The following is a 6,148-nucleotide window of genomic DNA, read 5'->3' as shown; positions in this document are numbered from 1 at the left end:
GTTGATAGGTGGTTTGCAGATTATCTACTGTAGAATATAAACTGCTACCGAAAAGGAAATTTTTTTAATTAGATATTTCATTTGTTTTAATTTGTCATTTTTGTTATGAGGGTCCATTTATCTGTTTGTGATCAATTTGCATTGCCGTCTCAGGCTTAACTCCTAAAGAATGCATTGTTTTCGAGTTGGACAGGCTTAACAATCAAATTTTATTTGCAAACAAAGACAAGTGCATGCCTTCACTTAGATTACCAAAAACACGCTTAGATTTATTACAAAAGAGGGATCAATTTGACATTTTTTTAATTGAAAGAGCAAGCCTTCTAAACCATAAGAAGTACATGTGTAGATGGAAGAACCAGATCCTTAAAACACACAAATTATGACAAACAGAGATGTTTTATGGAGATCAGAAAGCCAAGCCAGAATCATTGAATTTCTGCTCAGTTATTTGGTCAATTCGAGCTGCCATTTCAGCTGTCAAATGGTTTTTCCAATCACCAACCTTACCTTTCCTGAAAAATGCATTGTTTTCCATTCTGAAAGGTCCTGCTGCAGAAGTGTGCTTTTTACTCTTATTCACCTCCAAATTGCCAAGAATTTCAAAGCTGCACAAGTTGATGAGTTTTTGCACTGATCCTTGCCTTTCTTCTTCCATGGAGAAAGGGCAACCTATGAACTCTGCCATTCTCTTGACATAGGAGAAGTTGTCATTTTATAGATCTTCATATTTGATGAAGAGCATTCTCTCAGGAAATTGAAGGCTTGCTTTCCAATAACCCAAAATATGATCCTAGTAAGGGTCGCGAGTTGAGTCCTTCACAAAATTTCGACATGCCTCCTCCAATGGAAAGGTTTACTGCGCTTGTACCTCTTAACTTACGGTAAAGTGCCACAATGAAATAAACAAATCCTTGGGATCACGAAGATGTAAATAATTTTACACTTACACTCTACAATGGACTTGGGCAAGGAAGTGTAGGGCATGTGAGTGGACAAAAGTGGAAGTTCGAGGTCTCTGCTTGGTAATGTCAATGAATGATAAAACTTCAATAAAGGGCACAACATCATGTGGAAGCTCGAAAGCAAAGGATTTGTAGAGGAATAGCTAAAACGTTTTCTTGTCGAGCAATGAAAAGCGGGGCTTTAAGTCAAGTTGTTCCAGATTTTGGATGTTGCCATAGTGAAAATATCGATGAGGTTGAGCTTTGAAGTGTTCCTGTGCAGACATGATGCCTTCAAGTATATTTTGACCGCACCAAAAGTCTTGGTATTCATGGAGTTGCTGAGATTGAAGCCATCTATCTTCAATTCGAGGAAGGGTTGAGATGATCTCCTTATACTTTGTATGATTTGTTGAAGATGCGTTGGTTCCTGAAACAGGAGCCTCACTTTTATTGGATAAAATGGAAGATGGTTCCATTAATGAAAGCAAATACCCTCAACTCTCAAGAATCATTTATGAAAAAACTCATATGGACTACATCTATTATATAGGAAAAAAGCACATGAATGATTAGGGCTAATTTGAAAATTTTTATCTAAACTAAATCTATCATTCTCTAAGAACACATTATATGTGGTGGACCTATATATTTATATTCATGATGAATCAGATTTAAATAAAATTTTTCCTTAAATTTAAAATATCTTACCCAAAAGATACCCAAAAGATAACAAGTTAATTTTTATCGTAATTAATCTATAATTTTATTTTATAATTTTGAATAATGTTGTATTTACATTCATGAATTTAAATTTATAAATTTGAATTTGAATCAAATACTAAGATAAATATAAAGAACAAAAAATCTAAAATAATAATACTAATATGCTATTTCAAATTCAAATTCAACTTACAATTTTTTTTTAATATTCACTTTCATTTAAATTCAAATTTAAAAAAAAAAATTGTAAAATAAAATATTTTTAAATTTATAAATTTTAAATAAAATATTTAAAATCTAAATTTATGTATTCATATCTAATTTAAAATTTAATACTATATTTACACATGATATAATTGAGATTTGGACAGTTTAGGTTACCTAGCGAATCCGGGATTTTCTTTGGTTGATGTTTCATGATAAATTAATGCCTAATTCTCGGCGATGAAATGGAGGCTTTACCGATGACCCAAATTGTGTCATATGTGGCTAGACGTGTGAATCTGTCGCCATTGAGGGCCTGTCATGTGGCTTCTGAGGCGTGGCATCGAGTTTGGGACCCTGCGTCTTGTCTCCTATGAATTGATTGATTTTTGGCCTTAATGTAGATGCTGAGCCAATCCAAATTCTGTGTATTTTTGTAAGAGACTATAAGGTATTAAACGATGAAAATTTATATAAGCATGAGATATATTTAGAAATATAAAAAATAAATAATTATATGTATGACATGTTTCAAAATAATTTTGAAAAGTAAAAAATATTTAATTAAATTTAAATGAAATTTATTTTTATTTAAATTTAATTTTAAAAATTTATTTTATTAAAAAAACTTAATTGGACCTAATTAGGCTCTCTAAGGCCAATAAGCCCCATAGAGTATTTTGATTAAATAAATAACAGTTTATAATTTTTTTTATTTAATTATTTTTAAAGGAAAATAAAAATCAAATAGAAAGTTTTCCTTTTAAGGCTTCTTAAATCTTTTTTATTTAGGGATTACATAAACTTCCTATATAGTGTTTTGATTTAAACCCTATAAATATCTCATAGAAAAAGGGGGAAAAAAAAAGGAGAGAGGAAGGGAGGAGAAAACAACACAACACAAAAGAAAACTCTCACTCTATCTCTCCAATTCGGTAAGTTTTCTTCATCTCCATCTTTATTTCTTCTTTTTTTTGCTTTTTTCCTTTTTTTTTCCTCCTAGAAATCTTCAAGATCTCTTTAAAATATATATTCTAAATTTTGAATATTTACGAAATATAACATATATCTATTTTTTTATGTTTATATGTCTTTAGATAGTCTTATATGTTCATAATATTCATATATATGTAAAATTTGAGGGCGATAACAACTCTGCACATATTCTTGTTGCTATCATTTCATTTTTTTAATTATTTTTTGTTTATTTTTGTTTCTGTAAAAATTGTATAATCTTCATGAAATTTTGATAATTTTAGCTTCAAGAATTGTGAAAAAAATTGTTGAATTGAGTAAGTTATAGCCGTGCAAAGTTAGGGTGTCAATAGATCACAATTTGTAGTGCAGCTGACTTTCAAAGCTCATATTTCTCTCAATTCTTAATCTTTTTCTGTGATTTTTTGGCTTAAAATTAAATTAAAGATATTATCTAACTTTTCCAATTAGTTTCATGAAAAAATCTTTTGTAATTTTAGATATATTGTAGTTTTAAAAAAGTAGTGCAAATCTATTACCATCAAAAGTTCTGATTTTCGTAAATTATTTAATAATGATTTTGATCTGATTATTAATTTTATAATGTAATATGATGTTTGATCTTGCTCTTGTAATTTTTATGTAATTTTTATACTTGTTTAGATATTTTTAGAAATTCAAATACAAAACACAATGAATTTGTCAAATCTAGAAATTTTATTTTTTTAATTTCTTTTTTGTGTTCAAGTTTTAAATTGTATATTGATATAATTTTAATGATGTGTATGATGTGATATAATGTTATGAAGTATTTGAATTAGGTTAGATAGACCCATAGCCATTGTATAGTTTTGGCTTATTAAAAGCTCATATTATAAGTGATTAAATTTTTAATTATAATGTTTATTTTATTTTAAAAAATAAATAGGTAAGTGGCTACAATATAAGCACCAAAAAGGACAATAATTGCGTGCAGCTTAATGGAGTTTAACGGGAGTAAAATAGAGACTAACTTACCATACTAGAAGAGAAAGCCCTTCCTTAAGGGTAGCTTAACCCAATGGCAACTGCAATAATTAAAAGGTAAGTACCTCTTAAACTTTCTTAAAATAACAATTTTGTATATATTTTGTAGTAATAATAGGATTTACTTAGTAAATAATAACATCAATTTTATTTGCATATTTAGCCTATTTGTGTATTGAAATTTAATTAAATAAATATTAGATAAATTAAAATTAAATCTTATTTGTAAATAATAACTCCCTGTTTGAATTACTTGCGCGTGTAGGTTTAGAAATTGCATTTTTAGATAAGAAGTTTGATAAAAGAATAATAAACAAGACTTTTAGAAATATCAGTAGAAAACTAGCACTCGAATTAATGAGTTTACACCAGGCACAAGGGGTGCCTAACACCTTCCCTTTGCTTGCCCAATATCCCAAACCTAGACATTGGGCTATAATGATGATGGTTGTGGAACCTCTACAAGGAGTAAGTTGCCATCCATGACACTATCGGAAAATTGAGTGCATTAATCAAATCCTTTCGGTTGTCCCTTTGGAAATTGATTCCTTAATTAGATGTTCCTCAAAAGAAACAATGAATATATCATGGTTATTGTCCAAGTGGTGATTTCTCTCTATCTATGCTTTTGTAGCTTAAATCCTTAGTACCATTGTAGTGTTATGAGAAAGCGGTACTTACTAGTGAACTCGATTTTGTTAAGATTGTATAAATTGCATATCTAGAAAATGTTGTCTAAAGAGGTGATACTTAAGTGAGACTGATGTGACTCCACCATCTTTCCAGGGCATTACTTAGTACACTTTATGTGATCGTAGTAGATGATCCTTCGCCTCACGCCACAATTTCCCTACGGTGGATTTAGCAGTGGCAAAATGAAAAAATCTTTCAAGGTGCTTCTCCATCTATTGATTCACGAATGGCTTGTTTGTTGAGTCAAATGAAGTTGTATTCAAGAGCTTAAAGTAGGCAGAGTTATGTTGCTTCTTCTATAGCATGCTTTAATTCTGTCCATCTTGTCTTTTAAAAGCCTACTAGGGAAGGTTGGATTTAGCAAAACATGGATGGCTCCAGTAAGGGTGTTAGAAAAATCAATATAACCCTAACCATATTCGATCAAGCATATTAATCCATAATCGATCTTGTATCACTAGTCCATATTTAATCACATGTTACCTATGAGTTAAACATAAAATTCATAGTCTAAATATACTTGGATTGTAGATAATTTCTAAATAAATTGTGGAAAATAAAGCACTTGATGAAAGCACCTTGATAAGACCAAAATCTCAACAAGGAAAAACACTAATATAGAACCACAAAAAAAAAAAAATCATTTTTCTCTCGTTTGTGTCGTTGAAATTATGCCAAAAAATACAAATCTCTTTTTTTTTTCTTTTTTTCTTTGATTTATATATGGCTCTATTCTTCTATTTGGTGTCAACTTGTATTACCTTATTGTAATACTTCACGCAATAGAAGTAGAGAGAATTGCTAATTCTAATTCTAATAGGAAATTTACTCATAATGAGCTCTTATATCAATAAAGTTCTAAGCGTTATATTTTGGGCTTACTTAAATAGAGCCCATCATGGGTGTTCATGCTTCATCTCCCACTCACTCATGATGGGATTAGCTTTCTTTCTCAGTTACTGCAATCTTCATACTTAACAAATAGACTGTGTGATCAGTGCATACTTTGAGAGCTCAAGTGCTATATATCTGTTAGGATAATACAACTCCTCGAATGATGGAAATGGAGTAGATGCGATGTCAGTATGCTAGATCATTATATCACATTTAAATCTCTTATTATCTCATTTTATGTATTTTGATCTCATAATTATGTCATATCCATTGATAAACATAATTGACTGGTCTATCAACACAAACTTAATGTGATAGTACTCAATGATCTTCCTCTTCTTCCAATGCTCTCAACCTTAATTTAACTCACTTTTTTAGGAATGCCTAACTAGACCGTATCTTCCATAGTCCTTTGGCAACATCCTAAAATAACGAACATTAAACTAAATCTCAAGTAATAGATTGGAGTCGTGAGGGTACGGAAGATTACTCATAATCTTTTAGGGTTTCACATGATTACAAGCAGAGATCTTCACTTGTATTTTCCTAGCTGGATACTAGCACATGTGGTATAAATCACATGTTATAGTATTAACTCTTTTCTCACAGGGCATATGCCTTTACTTTAAATACTGTATAGATGATAATTTAGGCACTCCTAATTCCCAAATTTGAGTTCCCTTATTTAC

General features: G+C 30.3%; 1 pseudogene; it reads right to left on the bottom strand.

Moving 5' to 3' along the window:
• Positions 1 to 409: 409 nt before the first annotated feature.
• On the bottom strand, positions 410 to 1,455 carry LOC131176912 (flavonol sulfotransferase-like; annotated as a pseudogene).
• Between the last annotated feature and the right edge of the window lie 4,693 nt (positions 1,456 to 6,148).

This window comes from Hevea brasiliensis, unplaced genomic scaffold (assembly GCF_030052815.1).
Source record: "Hevea brasiliensis isolate MT/VB/25A 57/8 unplaced genomic scaffold, ASM3005281v1 Scaf269, whole genome shotgun sequence".
Taxonomy (NCBI): domain Eukaryota; kingdom Viridiplantae; phylum Streptophyta; class Magnoliopsida; order Malpighiales; family Euphorbiaceae; genus Hevea; species Hevea brasiliensis.
Note: the sequence above shows the minus strand (reverse complement) of the source record. Positions and strands in the feature narration are given on the sequence as shown.